The sequence below is a fragment of the Crocodylus siamensis genome, chromosome 1, assembly GCF_052110815.1.
Source record: "Crocodylus siamensis isolate JL-2025a chromosome 1, ASM5211081v1, whole genome shotgun sequence".
In the NCBI taxonomy this organism is placed as follows: domain Eukaryota; kingdom Metazoa; phylum Chordata; order Crocodylia; family Crocodylidae; genus Crocodylus; species Crocodylus siamensis.
The window spans coordinates 42,655,059-42,675,974 of NC_143395.1; the positions used below are offsets into that span (position 1 = coordinate 42,655,059).

At 48.5% G+C, this 20,916-nt stretch overlaps 1 long non-coding RNA gene, 1 other non-coding gene and 1 pseudogene across 2 annotated transcripts; 1 reads left to right on the forward strand and 2 right to left on the reverse strand.

The window, feature by feature from the left end:
- Positions 1–726: 726 nt before the first annotated feature.
- On the reverse strand, positions 727–4,316 carry LOC149872739 (uncharacterized; annotated as a pseudogene).
- Positions 4,317–5,640: 1,324 nt separating this feature from the next.
- On the reverse strand, positions 5,641–18,019 carry LOC149872740 (uncharacterized). Its single transcript, XR_016439798.1, has 4 exons — positions 17,028–18,019; positions 16,781–16,936; positions 16,450–16,608; positions 5,641–7,155 (listed from the first exon to the last, which is right to left on the reverse strand). It is a non-coding gene; the product is annotated as an uncharacterized LOC149872740 (long non-coding RNA).
- Positions 18,020–20,096: 2,077 nt separating this feature from the next.
- TRNAS-CGA (transfer RNA serine (anticodon CGA)) lies at positions 20,097–20,178 on the forward strand. Its single transcript has one exon. It is a non-coding gene; the product is annotated as a tRNA-Ser (tRNA).
- Positions 20,179–20,916: the final 738 nt, after the last annotated feature.

A 20,916-nucleotide genomic window follows, 5' to 3' on the forward strand; every position in this document is an offset into this window, starting at 1 on the left:
GTGAGAGACAGGCTGGGTGCGGAGGAGAGGGGGGATGAATAGTGGAGAGGTACCTGGGAAGTCAGATGTCAGGCAGGTTATAGTGTGTCATAAATCCAATGTCTATATTTAGTCCATGATTTTTTGTATCTAGGAGGTTGATGAAGTGAAGTTCGTAGGCTCGTTTTTGAGAATTGTTTTGTAAGTTTCCTTTGAGAATTAGAACTGAGAGATTAGAAAGAAAGTGGTTTCCTTGTGAGAAATGTGCCCCCACAGATAATTGGGTATTCTTGTCTTTAATATATTTCAGGTATGTGTTCATTCGGGAGCACAATTGTTGTTTGGTTTTTCTACATATTTTCCATCAGGGCATTTGGTGCACTAGATGAGACATGACATTTCTAGAGGTGCAGGTGTAAGATTCAGGAATGCTGATGGCTCTGTTGTGGGGTGTAGTAATTGTGGGAGTGGTGCAGATATGTTGGCAGATTTTGCATTTCTTGTCATGGCATGGTCTGGATCCATTCGGTGTGTTCTGGGCCTGAGGAAGTTTGCTTCTGCTGATGAGGTTAGTGAGGTTCAGTCCTTGTTTTAGGCTAGGATGAGTGGCTCTGGGAAGATCTCTTTAAGAATAGGGTTTCTTTCTAGTATGGGTTGCAATTGTTTGAGGATTTTCCTGGGGTTCAAGGGAGGGTTGATATGTTATAACCAGCAGTGTGCAATTTGTGGGGGGGGTTCTTCTGTACTTCAGCAATTCTTCACATGGTATCTGGGTGGTTCTTTCAAGTGTGCAGTCTGTATTTTGTCATTATGGCTTCTGGTCATTGTGTCTAAAGAGGAGATGTAGGTGCTGGAGTTTTCAACAGATAGTCAGATGGAGGGATGGTGATTGCTGAATTTCTGATGGAACTCAATCAGAGATTGCAGGTTTTCAGTCCAAATGATGAAGATGTCATTGATATATCTTAAGTATAGCAAGGGTTTGATAGTGCAGTCCTTGAGGAATTCTTCTTCCAGGTGGTTCATAATATGGTTGGCATACTGTGGGGCCATTTTGGTGCCCACAGCTGTGCCCATGATCTGGAGGAAGTGTTGGTTATTAAAAGTGAAATTGTTGTGTGTGAGGATGAAGGTCAGTAATATCTTTGGGTCTGTATTCTGAGTTGTAATCTTGTTCTTGCAGATATGCAAGGTAGGCTTGGATGCCTGATGTGGGATGTTGGTATATAGGCTAGTAACGTCCACAATGGCCAAGACAGTGTTGCTGGGAAGGTGGTCTATGTTTTTAAGTTTCCGTAGAAAGTCTGTAGTGTCTTGAATAAAACTTGCTCTTTGGGTGACAAGCGATTTCAGGATTGATTCAACGAAATGTGATATTTCCTCAGTTAGGGTCCCATGGTTGGATATGATAGGTCTGCCAGGGTTTCCTTGTTTGTGGATTTTAGGGAGCATGTAAAAAGTCCCTGGGTTAGGCAGTGGGGGGATCAAGGTCTGTAGTTTTTCTTGTAGTCCTGATGGAATTGATTTGGTGGTATTACTGAGTTTCATGGTGAAAAGAGGAGTAGGATCTTCTTGTAGTTCTTTGTAGTAGCTCATGTCAGAGAGTTGTCTCTTGGCTTCCTTTATGTAATCTTCATGGTTTACGATGACTATGGCTTCTTTATCTGCTGGTTTTATTACTATTTGGTGATTATATCTTAGAGATTCTATGGCCTTTCTCTCTGGTAGAGAGAGGTTGTTATGGTGGCATGTGCTGTTAATTATTTCATTGCTCTTTCTTTCCCTGAAGCAGTCAATGTAGCAGTCAAGGTGATGGTTTTGTCCACTGTGAGGTGTCCAATCTGATTGTTTTTGGGGTTTCTTGGGGGGCGATCTTTTCCTCAATGTTATCAGAGAATGAGTTGTTGTTAGAAGTGGATTAATTTTGGTTGTGGAAATATTCCTTGAGGTGGAGGCATTAGAAGAATTCTTCTAGTTCTCCACATGGAAGTATTTTTTTAGGGTATTTTTCTGGACAGATATTTAGGCCTTTAGAAGACTGGAATAGTCTTTAGAAGACTGGAATAGTGCTAATGTTGTAACAGTTTTAAAGGAGCAAGTGACATGGATCCAGATAACTATCATCTAGCTAGTCAGACATCAATTCCAGCCAAAATAATAGAAAATAAAGCAGCAGCTGACAGTCAATTGACAATTAAAGGACAGGAATATAATTAATGTCAGGTAACCTGGTTTTATGGAATATAGGTCTTGTCAAACAACTGATTTTTTTTCTTTGATGAGACTAGAGGTTGTGCTGCTAAGAGGAACCACATAGATGTTTGCAAAGCATTTGATTTAGTACAGCGCTTCATTCTGATTTTAAAATTAGTACAATATAGCATCAATAAGGCACATGTGAAGTGCAGTAAGACCTGATTGACATACCTCTGAATGTAACTATCTGCAGGGACTTGTCATTGAAAAGTAGGTGTTTATCATGGGATTGTATAGGGCTTGTACCAGACACACACTATTCAGTATTTTCATTAGTGATGGGGAAGGAGACATTAAGTGTCTGCTGATAAAATGTGTACATTGCAAATACTGGCAAGATGGAAGATGATGAGGGGAATGGGAAGTCGTGAAGAGGAATCTGGTTTGTTTGGTAATTTGCATCCATTCCAAAAGTTAATTTTAATACAGCTAGCACTAAGGTATACAGCTACAGAAACGGAATGCAGTCCATACCTACAGAATGGGGAACTGTATCCTGGAAAACAGAGACAATGAAAAGCATCATAGTGGACAAATGACTGATGCTGGGGTTAATGTTTGGAGGTATAAACAAGTAAGCAGTAGTAGGCAGGTAATTTTTTCTCTATACAATATTGATGAGATCAATGCTGGAATATTATACCCAATTTGGGTATCCACAATTTTAAAATAATGTTGAAGAATTACAGATGATTCAGGAAAAGGCCACTGAAATTATCTGAGGACTGAAGAAATGTCTTGTACCGAAAGATTTGAAGAGCTCCGTCTGTTAATTTATTAAAAAGATGAAGTGGGGTCTTGCTTACAATAAATAAGTACAAAGACAGAAAATGTCAGATTCTTAAAGGACTTTTTAATGTGATATATGAGGGTGGCCAACTTGTAGCATGCATGCCACAAGTGGCACAGTGTAAGGGACCAGACTGTAGGCAGTCGGCCTAATGGTTAGTCCACTGAGGGAAGGCAGGGCCAGGGGGCTGAGTCAGGGTTTGGGAGCCAAATTAACAGGTCCAGAGGAAAATCCAGAGGCAGAATCCAAAACATGGGTCTTGGTCAGGGTCCAGGAATCAGATGTCAGGTGACCAGATCCAAGGGACAATCCACAAGCCAGAGTTTGGTAAGAACAAAGCAACCCAGGCTCAGACATCAGGAAGCTTACTAAAGCAGACCTGGGTCAGAACTGTTGACTGGCCTGGAGTCTGTGGCCACAGCTGGGAATAAATGAGTAGGTGGTGCTTCCAGCAGCCAACTAGGAAGCCAACCAGTTAATTAGGCAGCAGATCAGGGAGGGGAGGCATACAGAGGCATATAGGGGCAGGAAATAGAAAGTAGAGCAGCAGATTAGGCAAGGAGAGGGGATCAGACTGGCACCCAGGGATGGTGCAGAGCTAACTTGTGGATACCTTGTGAGAGAGCCCCAGCCCCGATACACCCCGGGAGCAGCGAAGCGGGAGCCGTGGCGGCAATAAATTGCCGGCGGCCAAGGAATGCGGGGCATGGTGCAGGTGCGGCGGGGCTAGCACAGCATGCGAGCCGCCAAGCGGGCCCAGCTATGGGTGCGAGTCCCCCGCGGGCACTGAGGGTGGGATACTCACTTACCCCTCCCAGGTGTGTGGTGGTGCCAGCGGGCACAAAAGCCGCACCGGAACAGAGAGGAGGGGGACCAGAAGGTCCAAGGTGGAAGCGGATCGCCGGCGGGAAGCTGGAGACAGGGACACCCACCAGCATGCGGGGAGCAAGCACGTTCTGGGGCAGGGGTAAGAACCTGGAAGGGCGAACCGCTGGGGAACATAGTCCCCGAAGATAAACAGGCGGATTCGGACGACCGTGGGCACGTAGCCCCGCGGGGAACTACTAAAGGGGGCAATCCTGAGGAAAGGGGCTGCCGGCATTTGCCTCGAGGGCTCTGTGGGAGAGTGAGGAAACTTTCCCCAAGAGGCAAAGACGCAGAGATAGAAGCCGTGGACTTGGCTCGAATAGACGGACCGAGACCCAGACCCGGGTGACTGGGTAGGGCGGTCAAGAGGCTTACCAGCGCTAGCTCCGCCTGGTGTATCGCTGGAGTAGTCTTCCCCCGCCATTCGTTAGGGGAGAGACTGGGACCAGGACTTAATTTGGAGGTCCGGGCGAGGGTGTAGGGGAGGAAGGAGCCCTCAAGGGCCCCGCAGTGGGGCGGACAGTCGGTTTCACTATTGGACGTGCATGCCGCAGAAAAATGAAACACTGAACCAGGTGAACATCCAAGTCGTGGCAGGCAGTTTTCTGACGCGCGCGACCCGAGTGAGAGTGACATCAAAGGGAGAATAGCGACCAAACATACGCCGGACGCTGAACAACTGGACGTGTCCACATACCTGCCAAAAAGTTTTGCCTTTACATGCTAGATAAAGGCAAAGGAAGAACAAATGGTTGGAAATCGGGGACTTGAAGGGCAGGCTGTAAGAGGAGGGGCTGGGGGACCTGGGCCTCTAGCCTAAGGAAGAAAAGATTGAGAGAGGACTTGATAGCGGTTTATCGCTATATCAGAGGAGTGCGTCAGGAGCTTGGAGAATAACTGTTCGTTAGGGCACCCCCGGGGAAGACCAGGACCACTGGATACAAACTCCTGGAAGGTTGCTTTGGGCTTAATACCAGGAAAAACTCCTTCACAGTTAGGGTGTCCACACTGTGGAATAAACTCCTCCCAGAGGTGGTGCAGTCACCTTCCCTGCTGGTTTTCAAGAGGAGACTGGATAGTCACTCTGCTTGGGTCACTTGACCCCAGTTGTCTTCCTGAGAGCAGGGGGGCTGGCCCCGATGATCTGCGAGGTCCCTTCCACCCCCTAACAGTCTATGAATCTATGAAATGAAGCCAGACAAACTCAAATGAGAGATAAGGTGCACATTTTAAAGTGAGGATGATTAACCATTGAGTCAAAGTACTAAAGAAAACAGTACATTCTCTAGCTCTTGATGTTTTCAAGATCAGGCTGGATTCCTTCTGGGAAGATGTGCTTTAGTCATACATGAGTTATTGGGCTCAATTAGGGATGACAGGGTGAAATTTAATAACCTGTGATATACAGGACATCAGTCTAGATGATCTAATAGTCCCTTCTGGGCTTAAATTCTATGAATACTAAATGAACAGCAATACGGTCTCTATGGGACCTTATGATGCATTCTGTTTATGTAACAGATTTCATAGAAAAAATATTTTTGAAATATTCTGATGTGTTTTTAAGAAATATTTTTATTAGTGCCACTATCTTTCTCATTCTGCAAAATAAGCCCTCTAGTACCATGAGTTTCAGGAAGGACAGACCTCTGAGGGAGAAGGAAATGTAATGTTTTAGAAATACAATAAAACCATTTAAATTAATTTTTTAATTATACACATAATAATACAGAGAAAACGTCTGCTATTTCAAGAACTACACACTCAATAGAAAATACTATACTTGTATTTCCAGCCGTCTATCTTGCCGATGGCATATAGCTCCCATTTCTAATACATATAGGGCACAATATATTAGCTCTTAATTCAGTTACTGGCATATTACTAAATATGATGCACTCTAAATTTTAGTTCAAAATGAAGGAAATTCAAAATTTCTCATGGAAATAGAAGGGCTGAAAGATGCCTATAGTGGCTTAGGTTTTTTTTCCCCTTTATTTTTTGGGGAAAATGTCCATCATTTGACATTTTTTGAAGTTCATCAGTAGTTTACAATATCAGAAATAATCCAAGCGGATTTGATTAGTGGAAGTGTAGTGGAAACTGTCAACTGTGAATGATTAAATGAGTATCCCATGGTGCTCTGCTTATCACATGGATGACATCATATCATGTGTTGTGTCCCACAGAATATATATGTTTTGTGTCCCCCAAAATATAAAGCAGCATATATATAGGCTTTGATATAAAGCCAGTGGTGCCTTTCAAATTTTAGATGCATTATAAAGGGTAGGATCATTTGTTATATGACTAAAAAAAACTTGTTGCTTCTCTGGGGATATATGCCACCTGTAAGACCATTATTCTTTATGTTTTAATTGGCAAGGAGGCAGAACATGACTGTCCCATCAACTTCAGAAAACAGCTATATAACTAATTAAAATAAGACTGATAGTCTTTATTATAAAACTTAGAAAAAATATAGCTTTCCTTAGCCATGGCAAATAATATTATCAGACTATTTATTTAACAAATACATGCTGACAGATCAGCTGCAATATTCTTATTATATTTACTTAACCAAAAACTTCAGAAACATTAGTAACTGAAAAAATGAGTTTTGTTCCAATACAAATAAAAACACTTCAGATATAATCTGATTTTAAAAGAAATTTACAAATGTGCTAACGTTATTCCAAAGCCAGCTGAAAGATGGTTATTCTGATACCTGTTCTAGCTCTTGTTCCTTGCTGTGTAAAAGGGCCAAAGTAATGTAAATGTGCTGGAAAGAACCTGTATCTGGCAGAAGACGAATCCCTCTGGTGCAGAAACTGCCTCAAAGCCTGAAGACACCCCACATACCCTAAAGTATTCATGATGTCAGAAGTGAGACATGGCCTCAGCAAAAACCACTGAAGCGATTCTGAGCAGTTCTATAGTTCATATCATCCCAAGACTATACAAAGCTGAAGTCATTAGTGCTAAAATGTTATTGACAGAAGAGCTTGTTGTTTTACTGTTCTTAGGTTTATATGAAATGAATCTATAGTCTCATTCCAAGCTGCCAACATTTTTTGGGAGTCTCAGAAGACACTGTAAATAGGCACAGGCATTACCTTCTGATTCCACATATGATCCTTTCCAAAGGCGCAGGGCCAGTCATTGTGGGGAAGCCTGTAGCATGGGATTGCCAACCCTTCAGGATTGGACTGGAGTCTCCAGGAATTAGATATAAATCTCCAGGAGAGACTGCTGAGAGTCACCTGCGAAATAAATGATAGGACATTCATTAAAATAAATATTAAATGTTGAATCCAATTTATACAGTGGGTTTTTAAAACATAATAGTAATGTGCATTTGTCTTCCTGACGTAAAGTCTATGCACCATAATCTGTAATTGATAACCGCAAGCACACGGGAACATTCTCAGTGTGTCGCGGGCATGATGGCATTCCAGAAACCTCCTGTAATAGATCCAAACAGAATTGGCAACCCTACTGTAGCACCGTTGCCTCTGTTATACTTATCCTGTGAATAAAAAGAGAACTGTTTGAAGGCTGCCATTTTAACACCTTTCATTACTATTCAAGATCCATATCACAAACAAATACAGACCCCATTAAGATTCTATTAGAAGAATCCTAGGCCTGGTCTATGCTACAAAATTGTGCTCTCTTGCAGTGGCAGAACCCTCTTATCTACTGGCAAAGTCACACAGCTCTACCAACCAAAATAAACCTTCTGCCACCATCCAGTACCATGCAGTGGGGTTGCATGGAGCTGCCAGAAGCTTGTGGACATGCATGCAGTCTGGCAGCTGTGTTATAGCAGCTGTTGTATGCCAGCCAAATTTCTGCCAACAAGGGTAGAACCGGAGAATTAGAAATATAAAGGAGAACCTACGATTTCTTTCTTCGTTTACAAGTAAGTCTCTAGCATTTCTCTTAGCAAAAGTAATCTGATATAAACTGATCCCTAAGAGCTCTATTCTGCCACTTTTACAGAGTCACACATCACGCTGTGAGCTGTTCCATTTATTTCAATGGGACAGCATGGGGTGTACAGAGCTACTCAACATGAAGTAAGACTAGGAAAATGAGACCCAAAGAATGGAACAAGTAACAGCTCTATTTCCTAGCTGGAGATCAAAGGGAAGTGAGTAGGAAGAAGGAAGGACAAACCTAATGTAAAATGGGTCAAGTAAATATGGGTATAGCTAAAAAAATTCTCTCACTAATCCTTCCCCAAAATCTTTATGTCAGCTCTCTGCACAGTTGTGTAATCACGGTGGGCAGGACCCAGTTTCGCTTAGGAGCAAAGGGTACCAACATTTTGTTTTCAAGGTCAGTCTATACACCTAAACCTAGTCATGGAAAGAAATTATCATTGAAGAGGGTCTCTGGGACTTGCATTCAAAGGAATAATTCTTATCAAATGTTAATACTCTTGAAATTAACATATGTGCCTAGAATATTGTATTAGGATGAATTTCAAGACACCAAGTCTCTACTGTTTGATATCTGAAGCAGTCTTACAGTGTGCTTTGTGTTTCTCATGACAATTCCTTTTAATGAAATGCATTATAGTTGGTAATGAGAAGTTATTCTTCTCTTCTCTCAAATTAGTGTTTTGGCAAATATATGCCAACACTAATACGGAAATTATCTCAATAATAGTCAGGAGCAACATAATTTGAACTCAAAGAAATTTCCTTACTTTTATCAATTTATTTGGTAGCTCCAACCATTGGGGAAAATGTGTCTTTTCATTTAGCTTCTCAGGTGCTAATCAATTGTTAATTATCTTTAACCATATCGACCTGTTCCCACTGTTTGTGCCATATAGATTAATGAATGACATTATAAGGAATACAATATCACACTTGGAGAGGAATAGATTCATGTATTATTCAGTCCACATAAATATATACTATTGCTTTATTTTGCCCTGAGTGTTTAGCTAAGTTTGTGGCCTTGCAGGTTGTTTCCACTGGATAATGTTATCAGGTGTTTCTTTGATGCAGTCCTTTTTCTTACCAAAAAAATGTACTAAAACCTTTCCCCCAAACAGAGCAAGAATTAGTTTTGTTTGCAGCACTAAGGCACTTTCTGGGAGTGTTCAGCCCAAAAAGCCCTCTGTGGGATTTTCTAAGAGCCATGTTTCCAGTATTTGGTCTGGTCTTCTTTTGCTGCCTTCTCTCACTTTCTCTGGTCTTCTCTTGTTTTCTCACAGACACACTAAGCTTTGAACAGCTGTAGCTAGTAAAATCCTTCTATCCACATATAACTTGTATACAATTGTTTTGAGCAGTAACATTTAAAACAGTGGAGACCATTTTTGTTTCAGCCATGGAAAGGATTTTAAATTTTAGGATTTAAAGGATTTTAAAAAACCTTTGAGAAAATTGTAAAGGATCACATTTGTGGGGGACCAGCAGGTAAAATAATGCCAAGAAGCAATCAGCTTGGGTTCATAGCGGGCAGATCCTGCCTGACTAACCTGGTTTCTTTTTACAACCAGGTCACAAAATGATTGGTTGAAGGAAAAGAGGTAGATATTATTTACTTAGATGTTAAAAAGGCCTTTGACACAGTATCAAACCCAATTCTTATAAATAAACTAAACCGTTGCAACGCAGATTATTACACAGTCCGGTGGGTAGAAAATTGGCTTATGGGACACACCCAGAGAGTGGTGGTGGATAGGTAGGTTTCTACCTGGAGAAATGTAGGCAAGGAAGTCCCCTAAGGCTCTGTCCTGGAACCAGTATTGTTCAATATCTTTATTAGTGACTTGGATGTCCCCCAAGGGACGAGGGAGAAGAAATCACTCTGTCCAAGTTTGCTGGTGACACTAAACTATGGGGTGAGGTACACAAACTAGAGAGCAGGAAGCAAATCCAGGCTGACTTGGACAGGCTAGAGAAGTGGGAAGAACAGAACAGGATGCAATTTAACAAGGATAAGTGTCATGTGTTGCACCTAGCGAGGAAGAATCATCAACACACCTATAGCCTGGGAGGTACTACTCTAACTAGCACAACTGCAAAAAGGGATCTCGGAGTCGTAGTTGACTCCAAAATGAACATGAGTCACCAATGTGATGAGATACTAAGTAAAGCTAACTGTACTCTTTCTTGCGTAAGTAGGTGCATCACAAATAGGTCTAGGGAGGTAATACTTCCCCTCTATGTGGCGTTGGCCAGACCACAGCTGGAGTACTACATCCAGTTTTGGGCACTGCACTTCAGAAGGGATGTGGATGGCCTGGAAAGGGTTCAGAGGAGGGCCACTTGTCTGGTTAAAGGCCTGCAGAAAAAACCCTACGTGGACCAATTGGGAGACCTGAACCTCTTCAGCCTCTGCAAGAAGAGGCTGAGAGGTGATCTTGTGGCCACAAGCTCATTGGGAGCATCAGCAAGAAACAGGGGAATTAATGTTTACCAGAGTGCCTGTCAGGGTAACTAGAAATAATAACCACAGACTAGAAAAAAACAAATTCAGACTGGACATCAGGAAAAAATTCTTTATGGTGAGGGTTGCCAAAATATGGAATACGCTTCCAAGGGAGGTGGTGCTGACCTTAACATCTATGAAACTCTAATTATTTCTTACTTCTATCCAAAATGAAGAGCAGCAAATGCCCTCCCACTTATAATAACGCTTAGCCAAACCCATAAAAAATAAACATTTCTTATGACGTTGGAAGGTTTTAGGAAGGAATATTGTACCGAAATGTGTCAAGTTTCCAACGAGCAAAGCGAATAAACAGGTAAGAGATAGGGGCCAGGTAATGCTGGGACTAGGGGGTCAGTACACAGATCCATGGGAGGCCTCAAATGCCTCTACATAAACGCTCGTAGTATGGGCAACAAGCAGGAGGAACTCACCCTCCTGCTGGCTGACACCAGCCTGGACATAGTGGGGATCACGGAAACATGGTGGGACTCAACACATGATTGGGCGGTGAATGTCAAGGGCTATAGGCTGTACAGGAGGGACAGGATAGGAAAGAGAGGTGGGGGCGTGGCACTCTACATTAAGGAGGAATACACATCCTCGTCAATTAGCAAGGAGTCAGGGGAGGGGCATTCTGAAGTGCTTTGGGTTAGAGTACAAGACAGTCGGGAAAGAGACTTAACGGTGGGAGTCACTACAGATCTCCCAACCAGGGAGAAGAGCTTGACCAGGAATTCTTGGGTCAGCTCACTGAGGTAGTGAAGGCTAAGGATGTGGTAGTCATGGGGGACCTGAACTTCCCGGACATCTGCTGGGAAGAGCAGTCAACCAAGTCTGACCACTCACATAGATTCTTAGACAGAGTGCAGGACCTCCATCTAACCCAGGAGGTGCACACCCCCACCAGGGGAGACACCTTGTTGGACCTAGTGCTGGCCACGGGTGATGACCTGGTGAGGGGGCTGTGGGTGCTCGATCATCGCCTGCTGGAATTCACCATCCAGCGCAAGGTGGCAAAGGCATGCAGTAAGGCAGCGGCCCTAGATTTTAGGAGGGTAAACTTCAGTGAGCTAAGGAGGATAGTTGGAGAAGCGCTGAGGTCCCGGAGGCGGGGGGAGCCAGGTGTCCAGGGAGAGTGGTCGCTTCTTAAGGAGACAATTCTCCAAGCCCACAGGAAGGTAATCCCAACCAGGATCAAAGGGAGCAGGAGACCACACAAGCCTCCATGGCTCACCAAAAGCATCCGGGAAAGTCTCCTTGCTAAAAAGGAGGCTTATACCTAATGGAAAGAAGGGGTCATCACCAGGGAGGACTATTCAGCAGCTGCTCGGGGATATAGGGGGGTAGTTAGGAAGGCCAAGGCAGAGATGGAACTGGGACTAGTTTCCCAGATTAAGGACAATAAGAAGTCCTTTTTTAAATACATAGGGGGTAAAAAGAAGGTCCTGGGTAATGTGGGGCCCTTGCAGGACACGTTGGGAAATTTGGTTGTCACACCAGACGGCAAAGCTAACATGTTTAACGATTTCTTTGCCTCCATCTTCCTAAGTACGGACCAGAACAGCCATCTCCCTGCTGGGCCCCCCTCAGGCCCCGGGGGAGGCACACCTGGGCCAAGGGTTAACAAGGACTTAGTTAGGGAGCTACTGGAGGGGCTGGATGTATTCAAGTCAGCTGGTCCAGGTGATCTCCACCCTAGAGTTCTAAAGGAATTGGCTGAGGTCATTGCAAGACCCCTGGCACGGCTTTACAAGCACTCGTGGTGCTCTGGTGAGGTACCGGAGGACTGGAAGAGGGCCAATGTGGTTCCTATCTTCAGAAAAGGCAGGAAGGAGGACCCGGGAAACTATAGGCCGGTTAGTCTTACCTTGATCCTAGGCAAGCTGTTTGAGGAAAATTATGCTGGCACACATCCGGGAGGATCCAGCAGGGGATTGCATGCTTAGGGGCAAGCAACATGGGTTCATCAGTGGCAGGTCCTGTCAGACCAACCTGGTGGCCTTTTACGATCAGATCACCAGATCATTAGATGCAGGGGTAGCAGCGGATATAGTCTTCCTGGACTTCCGGAAGGCTTTTGACACTGTCTCTCACCCCATTCTCATTAAGGAACTGGGGGGCTGTGATGTAGACACCCACAGAGTCAAATGGGTTGCCAACTGGCTGGAGGGCCGCACCCAGATGGTGGTGGTGGATGGGTCCTTCTCAACCTGGAAGGACGTGGGCAGTGGGGTTCCACAGCACTTGGTCCTCGGGCCCGCGCTGTTCAACATCTTCATCAGCGATTTGGATGAGGGGGTAAAAAGCACCCTGTTCAAATTTTCTGATGACACTAAGGATGTGGGGGGCCATGGGCACACTGGAAGGATGCAACAGGCTACAATCAGACCTAGACAGGTTACAAGGGTGGGCGGACGAGAATTGGATGGGTTTCAACACAGACAAGTGCAAGGTGATGCACCTTGGGAGGAACAACCGGCACCATACCTACAGGTTAGAGAACTCCCCTCATGTCAGCACGGAGGCAGAAAAGGACCTTGGGGTCATCATTGACTCCAAGATGAACATGGACCGGCAGTGTGGGGAGGCAGTCAGGAAGGCCAACTGTACCTTGTCATGCATCCACAGATGCATCTCGAGCAGGTCCAAAGAGGTGATCCTCCCCCTCTATGCAGCACTGGTCAGGCTGCAGTTGGAGTACTGCGTCCGGTTCTGGGCGCCGCACTTCAAGAGGGATGTGGACAACATGGAGAGGGTCCAGAGGAGGGCCACTCATATGATTAGGGGGCAGCAGGGCAGGCCCTATGAGGAGAGGCTACAGGACCTGAACCTGTTCAGCCTCCAAAAGAGAAGGCTGAGGGGGATCTCGTGGCCTGTTATAAACTAGTCAGGGGGGATCAGCAGACATTGGGGGAGTCACTGTTCCCCCGAGCACCGGCAGGAGTGACCAGGAATAACGGTCACAAACTGGCAGAGGGTAGGTTTATGTTCATAGATTCATAGATTCATAGATGCTAGGGTCGGAAGGGACCTCAATAGATCATCGAGTCCGACCCCCTGCATAAGCAGGAAAGAGTGCTGGGCCTACATTACCCCAGCTAGATACACATCCAACCTTCTCTTGAATACCCCCAGGGTAGGGGAGAGCACCACCTCCCTTGGGAGCCCGTTCCAGAGCTTGGCCACTCGAACTGTGAAGAAGTTCCTCCTAATATCTAATCTAAATCTGCTCTCCTCCAGCTTGTGGCCATTATTTCTTGTAACCCCCGGGGGCGCCTTGGTGAATAAATACTCACCAATTCCCTTCTGTGCCCCCCTGACGAACTTATAGGCAGCCACCAGGTCGCCTCTCAACCTTCTCTTGCGGAGGCTGAAAAGGTCCAGTTTCTCTAATCTCTCCTCATAGGGCTTGGCCTGCAGGCCCTTAACCATACGAGTGGCCCTTCTCTGGACCCTCTCCAGATTATCCGCATCTTTCTTGAAGTGCGGCGCCCAGAATTGCACGCAGTACTCCAGCTGCGGTCTGACCAGCGCCCGATAGAGGGGAAGTATCACCTCCTTGGACTTATTTGTCATGCATCTGCTGATGCACGATAAAGTGCCATTGGCTTTTCTGATGGTTTCATCACACTGCCGACTCATGTTCATCTTGGAGTCTACTAGGACTCCAAGATCCCTTTCCACTTCCGTGCCACCCAGCAGGTCATTTCCTAGGCTGTAGGTGTGCTGGACATTTTTCCTCCCTAGATGCAGCACTTTGCATTTCTCCTTGTTGAACTGCATTCTGTTGTTTTCTGCCCACTTGTCTAACCTGTCCAGGTCTGCTTGCAGCTGTTCCCTGCCCTCCGGCGTGTCCACTTCGCCCCATAGCTTAGTGTCATCTGCAAACTTGGACAGAGTACATTTCACCCCCTCGTCCAAGTCGCTGATGAAGACATTAAAGAGTATCGGTCCAAGCACCGAGCCCTGCGGGACCCCACTGCCCACACTCTTCCAGGTCGAAACCGACCCATCCACCACAACTCTCTGGGTGCGACCCTCCAGCCAATTCTCCACCCACTGGACTGTGCAGTCATCCAAGTCACAGCCCCTTAACTTGTTCACCAGTATGGGGTGGGATACCGTGTCAAAGGCCTTCCTGAAGTCCAAGTATATGACATCCACCCCTCCTCCTGCGTCGAGGCGTTTTGTGACCTGGTCATAAAAAGAGACTAGATTGGTCAGGCACGATCTACCTGCCACGAACCCGTGCTGGTTTCCCCTCAGCATAATTTGTCCTGCCGGGCTCTCACAAATGTGAGCCTTGATGATTTTCTCAAAGATTTTGCCAAGGATGGAGGTGAGACTGACTGGCCTATAGTTACCCGGGTCCTCCTTCCTCCCCTTCTTGAAAATGGGAACCACATTGGCCCTTTTCCAGTCCTCCGGGACTTGACCCGTGCGCCACGAGCGTTGAAATATTCCCGCCAGTGGCTCTGCAATGATGTCGGCCAGTGCCTTCAGTACCCTCGGATGGAGCTCATCCGGGCCTGCCGACTTAAAGGCATCCAGTTCCTCCAAGTGACCCTGCACCACCTCAGGGTCCACGCATGGAAGTCTGGTGCCTTGCTGCTGCCTCCCTACACTCCCAGTGAGAGACTTGTCCTGCCTCTCGCTTAGGAACACTGAGGCGAAGAACTCGTTGAGGAGTTCAGCCTTGTCCCCTCTGTCCGTCACCAATTGTTTCTGCCCATTTAGCAGGGGTCCTATTCCTCCCTGGGCCTTCCTTTTACTCCCTATATATCTAAAAAACAATTTCTTATTGTCTTTTACTTGGGTTGCCATCCTCAGCTCCATGGTAGCTTTGGCCTGTCTAACTGCCTCCCTACAAGCACGAGCAGAAGAGGTATATTCCTCTTTGGTAATCTCTCCCTGTTTCCACTTTTTATGTGCTCCCCTTTTGGCCCTTAGTTTGCCCAGGATTTCTCTGGTCAGCCAGGGAAGCCTCCTGGCCCCTTTCCCTCTTTTACCTCGCACGGGGATCGTCTCGCTTTGTGCGAGAAGGATAGCTTCCTTAAGGCACAGCCACCCTTCTTGGGCTCCCATCATTTCAAAACTACTACTCTGCAGTGCATCCTTCACTAATCGCCTGAGTTTGCTGAAATCAGCTTTCCTAAAGTCCAGCACGTTCACCCTACTGGTTACCTTACCCACTCGACGCCTTATGTTGAATTGTACTTTTAGGTGATCACTGTCCCCCAGATGGCTACCGATCTGTAGGTCCCCTACTATGTCATCCCCCGTTGCCAATACCAGATCCAGTAAGGCATTCCCCCTAGTGGAGGTCCTGTACACAGGTTAGAAACCTGCGTGAGCGGTGGGACTTCGCTGTCTGTGTCTCCCAGCAGATGTCCGGGTAGTTTAGGTCCCCCATGACCACCGCCTCTTTAGCTTTTATGGTCTCTGAGAGTTGCCTCAGGAGCCCCAAATCTATTTCTTCCCCTTGATGTGGGGGTCTGTAGCAGACCCCTACCACCAAATCCTTTTCTCCTTGCCCCCCATGTAGCCTAACCCACAGTCCTTCTACTTCCTCATCCTTTGATTCTGTCTTGATGAGGGTTGATGTATATTGCTCCTTAACATAGAGCGCAACCCCTCCCCCCCTTTTCCCCACTCTGTCCTTTCTGTACAATCTATAGCCCTCAATATGTACCGCCCAGTCGTGGGATGGATCCCACCAGGTTTCCGTCAGCCCCACTAAGTCGTAGTCGTTTAGTGCAACCAGGAGCGCTAGTTCATCCTGCTTGTTCCCCATGCTCCTAGCATTAGTATATAGGCACTTGAGCCCTGTGACTGGTGCTTTTGCTACCCCCTCGCTCCAAGTCCTAAAGGGCTTTTTGTCCCTAACCTTCCCGTTCCTTACCTGTGCCGTATTGCTGTCCACCCCCTGCTTTTCACGTTCCCAAAGCTCTCTTTCTTCAGGCTGGGCTGTCCTTGTGGGTGCCACCTGGTTTGGTGGTCCACAGCCTCCCCCACCCTCATCTTCCCCTCCCCCCGACGAGCCTAGTTTAAAGCCCGCCGGAGGAGATCCGCCAACCTGGAAGAAAACACACGCTTACCTTTGGGGGACAGGTGAAGCCCATCCCAGCTGAGCATGTCCCTCGTTGTAATGTGTGGGTCATTGTCCAGGAAGCCGAAGCCTGCCTCGAGACACCACTGCCGAAGCCACCAGTTGGTCTCTTGGATGCAGTTCTCATGCCGTCTTCCACGTCCGTTCACTGGTAGGATGGAAGAGAATACCACCTGTGCACCAAATTCCCTCAGCACGCTGCCGAGAGCCTGGTAGTCCGCCATCAGGTGATCGGGGGTTCTCCTGGCCGCATCATTAGTACCCACATGGACAAGGACCATGGGGTAGTAATCGGTGGGCTTGATCCTGGCCTGGATTACCTCCATCACATCCTGAATCTTAGCTCCAGGCAGGCAGTAGACCTCTCGTGCTGAAGGGTCCTGGCGACAAATGGGCCCCTCCATACCTCTCAGGATGGAATTGCCTATGACGAGCACGCGTCTCCTCCTCTTCTGGGTCCTCTCAGATCTCTTGATCTGTTTGGAATGTGAAGAATGTGGCATTTCTTCCTGCCCAAGGGTTTCCTCCTCCCTTTCCATCTCATGCAGAGTCGCCAAGGCCTCGTACCTGTTCTCCAGTCGGACTGGAGAAGCTTGTACCTGCTCGCTGCGAGCCGCTCTGGTCCTGGCTGTGACCGTCTGCCACTCTGCCGTGGAGGTCCTTCCCTGGGCTGCTTCTTCCTTGGGTGCCTGGTCCTGCAGGGAAAGGAAATAACTGTCAATTTCCTCCTCCGCCTCCCTGATCCCCCTCAGCCTGCTAACCTCCTCCCGGAGCTCCCTCACCTGTGCCTCCAGAGCCCTAAGCCGGGCACCTGCCGGACAGGTGTGGGGGCTCCCAATCTCTGCCCCCCCCGGCCCTGCTGGGGATCCCCCGCAGGCCGGGAGGTAGGGGGACATCAGCTTCCCCATGAGCTCGGTCTGGGTGGAGGCCTCAGACCAGCCCCGGTTAGCCTTGTCCCCCTGGGCAGAGGCCCTAGCAGCACTCCTCGTAGACACCATTCTAAGCTGCTGTTTGTAGACCTGTGTGGTGTCTACGTCCTACCCGTATAGGAGTCCCACTCCTGGCCCTCCCAGCCCGCCCGCCGGCGCGAACGCCTGCGCAAACGCCGGCGCGCTCTGTTCGCGCTGCGCGGCTCGGGAGCGCGGCTCCCTACCGGCTCAGCTATATGGGACCCGGAGGGCTTCCCCTCCGGATCCGGCTCAGCTGTGCTGAGGCCCTCCGCCCCACTTACCTTCGGGGGATCAGCTGCTGCTGCCCCCGCTGCCGATTCCTCTGCTGCTGCTGCTGCCGCCGCCGCCGCTGCCTCGGGTCAAAAGTTAGTTATGGGGCACACGTGCGTGCGGGACACACGTGTGCCTAACTCCTCTCCTTCCCACTGCTGCTTCCTGAGTGAGGGAACTACGTCACCCTGCGGCTTTGAACCTGTGGTTTGAATTTCCCGCCCCCGCTCTAACGGCCAATCAGGCGCCTCGGTCTACCCGGAAGTGCCTGCCGGCAGTTCCGCCCCCTACGCTCCCCTGCTATGAATCTATGAATCTATGAATCTATGAATCAACGCATGACAGGGTGGTGAATGCCAAGGGCTATAGGCTGTACAGGAAGGACAGGATAGGAAGGAAAGGTGGGGGCGTGCCACTCTATATTAAGAAGGGATACACATCCTCGTCAATTAACAAAGACTCAGAGGAGGGGGACTCTGAAGTGCTTTGGGTTAGAATGCAAGTCAGTCAAGGGGAAAGAGACTTAACGCTGGGGGTCTACTACAGACCTCCCAACCAAGGGGAAGAGCTCGACCAGGAATTCTTAAGTCAGCTCACGGAGGTAGTGAAGTCAAAGGAATGGGGTCGTCATGGGGGACCTGAACTTCCTGGGCATCTCCTGGGAAGAGCAGTCAGCCAAGTCTGACCCCTCATGTAAGTTCCTAGCCAGAATGCAGGACCTCCATCTAACCCAGGAGCTGCACAGCCCCCCCAAGGGAGACGCCTTGTTGGACCTGGTGCTGGCCACGGGCGACGGCCCGGTGAGGGGGCTGCGGGTGCTCGACCACCTGAGCGACAGTGATCATTGCCTGCTGGAATTCAGCATCCAGCGCAAGGTGACAAAGGCCTACAGAAAGGCAGCAGCCCTAGATTTCAGGAGGGCGGACTTCAATGAGCTCAGGAGAACAGTCGGGGAAGCACTGAGGTCCCAGAGGGGAGGGGAGGGGAGGGGAGGGGAGGGGAGCCAGGTGTCCAAGGAGAGTGGTCGCTCCTTAAGGAGACAATCCTCCAAGCCCAAAGGGAGGATATCCTAACACGGATCAAAGGGAGCGGGAGAGCACATAAGCCCCCATGGCTCACCAAAAGCATCCGGGAATGTCTCCTGGCCAAAAGGGAGGCGTACACCCAATGTACGGATGGGAGAGGCCATCACCAGGGAGGACTATACTGCAGTTGCTCGGCGATGCAGGGGGGCAGTCAGGAAGGCCAAGGCGGAGATGGAACTGGAACTAGCTTCCCGGATTAAGGACACTAAGAACTCCTTTTTTAAATACATAGCGGCTAAAAAGAAGGTTCCGGGCAATGTGGGGCACCTGCAGGACATGCTAGGCAATTTGGTCGTCACACCGGACGACAAAGCCAACATACTTAACGATTTCTTTGCCTCCATTTTCCTAAACAGGGACCGGAACAGCCACCCGCTCTGGGCCCCCCTTGGATCCCAGGGGAGGCGCACCTAGGTCAAGGGTTAGTGAGGAACCAGTTAGGGAACTTCTGAAAGGACTGGATGTATTCAAATCAGCTGGTCAGGACGATCTCCACCCTAGAGTTCTGAGGAAATTGGCTGAGGTCATTGCAGGACCCCAGGCACGGCTTTACGAGCACTCGTGGTGCTCTGGTGTGGTGCCAGAAGACTGGAAAAGGGCCAATGTGGTCCCCATCTTCCCAGGAGGCCCTGGGAAACTATAGGCCAGTTGGTCTTACCTCGATCTTGGGCAAGCTTTTTGAGAAAATTCTTCTGGCGCGTAGCCACGAGGGGCCGGCAGGAGAGATTATGCTTAGGGGCAACCAACACGGGTTCGTTACCAGCAGGTCCTGTCAGACCAACCCGCTGGCCTTCAATGACCAGATCACCAAATCATTAGCTGCAGGGGTAGCAGTGGACATAGTCCTCTCCCTGGCCGGGGGTCTGGCAGAGACTACAGGGACAGGAGGATCTGCATGGCTTCCCCCTACCCTACCTCCCCTACTGCTCGCTGCTCAAGCAGGGATCCCCCATTTCCCACAGCATCTGTGGGTCCGTGGGACTGGGGTCCAAGCTGTGGGAGATGGGGGATCCCTGCTTGAGCAGCGAGCAGTGAGGGGGGGTAGCGTAGGGTAGGGTAGGGGAAGGGGAAGCCATGGAGACCCTGCTGTCCCTGCAGTCTCTGCCAGACCTCCGGCCAGGGAGAAGAGGGGTATGTTGTATGCTAGCTAATGCCAAGAGGCGGAGGGGCCAGGCCTGCTGTGGAGCAGCAAGCCCTGCCCAGCCCCGAGAGCATGCCAGGATGCTGTGGGAGTCTGGCTTATTTTAAACCAGCAAGGGGTCTGGGACAGACATTGCATAAACTACTTTGAGCCAAATCCGTTAAGTCTAACAGCTGCCTGCCAGCGGGGTGTAGTCGTGACCGAGTGGTTAAGGTGATGGACTCGAAATCCATTGGGGTCTCCCCGCGCAGGTTTGAATCCTGCCGACTACGCTTCTGGCTTTTGGGGGTCCCCGCCCCCCCGATTACTAATCCATGCGAGTACTAAGGATGTGGCCAAGAGAAGCCCTGATTACCAGGCTCTGGGGTATGTGCTAAAGGAGAGAGGTAAAGAGCTGGTTTTGTCTTCTGTCCTACCAGTGAGTGGCCGTGGAAGACGGCATGCAATGTGCAACAGCGGAGACCAACTGGCAGCTTTGGGAATGGTGTCTAGAGGCGGGCTTTGGCTTCCTCGACAATGACTGGCACATCACAACAAGAGAGGTGCTCCACCTTTCCCCTAAAGGTAAGCGTGTGTTTTCTTCCAGGTTGGCGGATCTCCTTCGGCGGGCTTTACACTAGGCTTGTTGGGGCAAGGGGAAGACGAGGGTGGAGGAAACATCAGACTGCCAGACCAAGCAACAGCCACAAGTACAGCCCAGCCTAGACCGACGAGCGGAACATATACACGGCTAAGCGACAGGGGCCAGGACAACGCTGACATTAGGAGGCCAGTGCACACATCCACAGGAGGCCTCAAATGCCTCTACACAAACGCTCGTAGTATGGGAAACAAGCAGGAGGAACTTGCGCTCCTGCTAGCTGACACCAACCCAGACATAGTGGGCATCACTGAAACGTGGTGGGACTCAACGCATGACAGGGTGGTGAATGCCAAGGGCTATAGGCTGTACAGGAAGGACAGGATAGGAAGGAAAGGTGGGGGCGTGCCACGCTATATTAAGAAGGGAT